The 3,815-nt window shown below is 43.3% G+C and overlaps 1 pseudogene; it reads left to right on the top strand.

Moving 5' to 3' along the window:
- The first annotated feature begins 237 nt into the window (after nucleotides 1–237).
- Nucleotides 238–2,749, top strand: LOC108405962 (potassium-transporting ATPase alpha chain 2 pseudogene; annotated as a pseudogene).
- Nucleotides 2,750–3,815: the final 1,066 nt, after the last annotated feature.

Here is a 3,815-nt window from a genome sequence, read left to right as displayed (position 1 = left end):
GCTGGGATTGACTTGTGTACTTTATCCCTCAAAAGAATTTCCAGGAGCCCCAGTTGAGAACTGCTGACATGATTTAAGATCCCCACTTTCTGAAACCCATCCATTCAGTCTTTATCTCTTCCAGTCAGTGGCCACATTACTTTGCCAAATGATGGCCACAAACCCATAGGCCCCAAACTGTGAGGCTGTTTAGTCATTTGACAAATATTTATTTTTTAATCCTATGTAAATACAGGGATGAAACAAACATATTTGGGATTTGGGATTCAGTACTCCAGTGATAAGTCTGCATCCCTAGATATCATGCCTTTGGGTCCTGTGTTTGCTCTGGTTGTGGAGATCTTTGCTTATTATCAAGAGATGAAAAGCACCAACATTATGATCAGATTCACCAAATTGTTCCTCTCCAGGTTCTTGTCATCTGAGATGCAGAGAAGAACACAGACCCTGATGGCTAGGGTCATAGTGAAGATTAAGAGAGGAGACCAAATTGCTATGGACATCAAGTGGCTGGCTTCCTAAGGAGGCAGGGTAGATGATGTGTCCCTCACTGGGAAGTCCAAGTGACAGTCCAGCTCTTGTGACTTTACTCATGACAATCCTTTTGAAACAAAGAACACTAGCTTCTCTTCTACAACCTGCTTAGAAGGCATGGCAACTGGCATGCTCACCAGTATAGGCAATGACACCATCATTGGACAGACTGCCTCGCTGGCTTCTGCAGTTGAAAGTGAGAAGATATCCATTGCCACTGAGATCAGGCACTGTGTTTGCATTGCGGTGGTAGTGGCCGCTTCATCAGCATCCTTTTCTTCATAATTTCCATGTCCATAAATATCATTTCCTGGACTCTACCATTTCCTCATTGGCATTATTGTGGCCAATGTGCCTGAGGGCTCCTGGTCATTGTCACTGTCATTTTGTTACCAACATAAAGATGGGTAGCCAAGAACAGACTTATGAAGAACCTAGAAATGGTACAGGCCTTCAGTTCTACCATGTGCTCTGGCAAGACTGGCACTCAGACTCACAACAGGAGCTTCTGTGGTCTGACAACCAGATCTCCATGGCTGACACACATGAAGAACACACGGACCAAGTCTATCTGAAGCTCTGAAACCTGGGCCTCCTTATTCAAGATAATAACCCCATATAACCAAGTTGAGTTCAAACCGGACAGGAACGTGTTCCCATCATTGAGAAAGTTGTGAATGGAGATGCCTCAGAAACTGCCCTTGGAGATTCTCAGAGGTCAGTCTGGGTGAATGTGATGGAAATTAGGAAGTGAAACTGCAAAGTGCCTGAAATCCCTTTTGATTTCACTAACAAATTCCAGCTCCCTGTACGTGAGATGGACGACCCCAGTGACAAAAGCTTCCTCACGATAATGAAGGGCCCCTGAGGAGATCTTAGAGAAGTATGGCACCATCACTATCTCTGTCCTAGAGCAGCCTTTGGATAAGGGCACAGCTGAGGACTTCCACATAGTGTACACAGCACAAGATGGCCTGGGAGAGCCACGTCCTGGTTTCTGTCACCTTAACCTACTGGCTAATGAGCTCCCAAAAACCTATTCATTTGATAGATTCCATGACTTTTCCCACCTCGATTTCTGCTTTGTGGGCTTTTGTCAGTGATCCACCCCCTTCAGTCCACTGTGCCGGATGCACTGACCAAATGCCAAAGCTGAGATCGAGGCTGTTGTGGTTACAGGTGATCATCCCTTCACAGCCACAGTTATTGTCAAGAGTATAGGTATCATTTCAGCCAACAGTGAGACAATGAACAACATTGAAAAATGCCTCAACACTGCTGTGAACAAACAGGTTGCTAAAGCCACTGTGGTGCCTGGTATGGAGCTGAAGGATTTAAGTCAGGAGCACCTGTATGAGCTCTTAACCAACCACCCAGAAACTATCCTTGCCCAGACCTTTCCCCAGCAAGGTGGTGCGATGTCAGAGACAAGATGCAGTTGCTGCTATGACCAAGCAGAGTTACTGCCCCTCCAGCTCTGAAGAATGCAGATACTTAGATTGCCATGGAGACAGCAGGCTCTTATGCAGCCAGAAATGCAGGCCACACCGTTTTACTGAAGGGTGATGATACCTTTGCAGCTACAATCAGAGGGTGGAGGCAGGCTGCCTAATATTGGACAACCTAAAGATTACTGCTTATACTCTGACCTGGAACATTGCTAAGCTCTGTCCTTTTTTGATCTACCTTATTGATGGGCTCACACTGCCCATCAGCATCATTACCATCCTGTTTACCAACTTAGAGATATAATTCTGTCATTGTTTTATCTTATGAGAAGGCTGAAAATGATGCTATGAGCCAGAAGCTTCACCGCAAGAAGATGGACAGACAGAAGGTGAACTTGCCCTGGACTCCTGCAAACTCTGGAGCTTTCATAGTTCACGTAACCATTTATGCACAGGGGGGATTCAGACCCAGCACTCTCATTAACCTCTTGGGAAAATGGGAGGACAGCATGAATGACTGGGATGACATCTATGGACAAGAATGGGCAAGGTATCAGGGGAAATATTTACAATGGACAAGTATATATATAGCTGCTCTGATTGGCAGTTTGATCTAGCAAATAGCATATCTGATCATGAGGAGGACCAGGAGCAATTTCACCTTCCAGCAAGGTCTTTTCCACAATAAAGCCATCTGGATAGCCATTGCTTCATTGCTTATCATAACATTAATCCTTTCCTATGGCCTAGGGAATATCACAGGCTGAATTTCAATATGCTTCTGGCTCAGGGTTGGTTTGCCACATGCCACATTTTGGGTATATAGTTATGTGTAAAAACTTTCCATCAGACTTCAGTGTGGAAGCTGTTGGAATAATATATCACTAAGACCACCTTTTTTCCAAGCTTCTTAACTTCGCATTGGTGTTGATTGTCAAATCTCTTGTACAAAATGGTATATCATCGTCTCTCCACTCCTGTCTCCCAGATTCCCTCATCTCTACCTGTGGATCACAGTTTGGTTTCCTCCAACTTCCACTCCAAAACTGAGCTCCAAGTCCACCTTGCATATCCTTACCCAAGGTCCTCAACTGAACAAAAGGATCTTTCATTTACCAGGAAGCCACTGTAGTTTGAAATAGTAATATCCATTTCTTATAAAACATTTGCAAATCTATTTCCTGCCCTGACATTATAAATCATGTTTTATGCTTTTGACTTAGGTTTATTTGTGTGTGGAATACACATCTATGTTGACAGGCCCAGAGGAACCTCATATTAAAGTAAAAGGAATTTTGTAAAACAAATAAACAGAGATAGAAAGTGTTGAGTGACATAAGAAAGGTCCAGGAATCAGACTCTTGGTAAGTGGTTTCTAACTTCTCTTCCCAGTTCTAATTTTCCTTAACTCTAGATCATGTACCATGATGCCCAATTAGGGCACAGAAGAGGATTCAAGGAGCAGGTGGCTCTGGGCCAGACTTTAAGAAGAGACAATATCAAGATAAGGGAACAAAAGTTTAAAGAAAAGCTTAATTGAATCCATTTCCCTTTGAATCAAAAGACTTCATAAGAAATCAATATTGGGACTTTGAAGTTTCTGGGCCATTCTCAATTATCTTTTACCTTTTAGATAATTACCAATTATCTTTTACCTTTAGAAGATTTTACTACCTATATATCCACCCTACTTTCCTTTAAAACAACAACGATTGAGGTCCTTCTATGTTTCAGACAGTGTGGAAGGCCCTGGGAATACAAGGATGCAGCCCCAGGGGAAGGAGCTCAAGTCCAAGGGCAGAAATTAACAAGGAAACAAATGTCACTCAGGCT

The sequence above is a fragment of the Manis javanica genome, chromosome 12 (genome assembly GCF_040802235.1).
Source record: "Manis javanica isolate MJ-LG chromosome 12, MJ_LKY, whole genome shotgun sequence".
NCBI lineage: Eukaryota > Metazoa > Chordata > Mammalia > Pholidota > Manidae > Manis > Manis javanica.
Note: the sequence above shows the minus strand (reverse complement) of the source record. Positions and strands in the feature narration are given on the sequence as shown.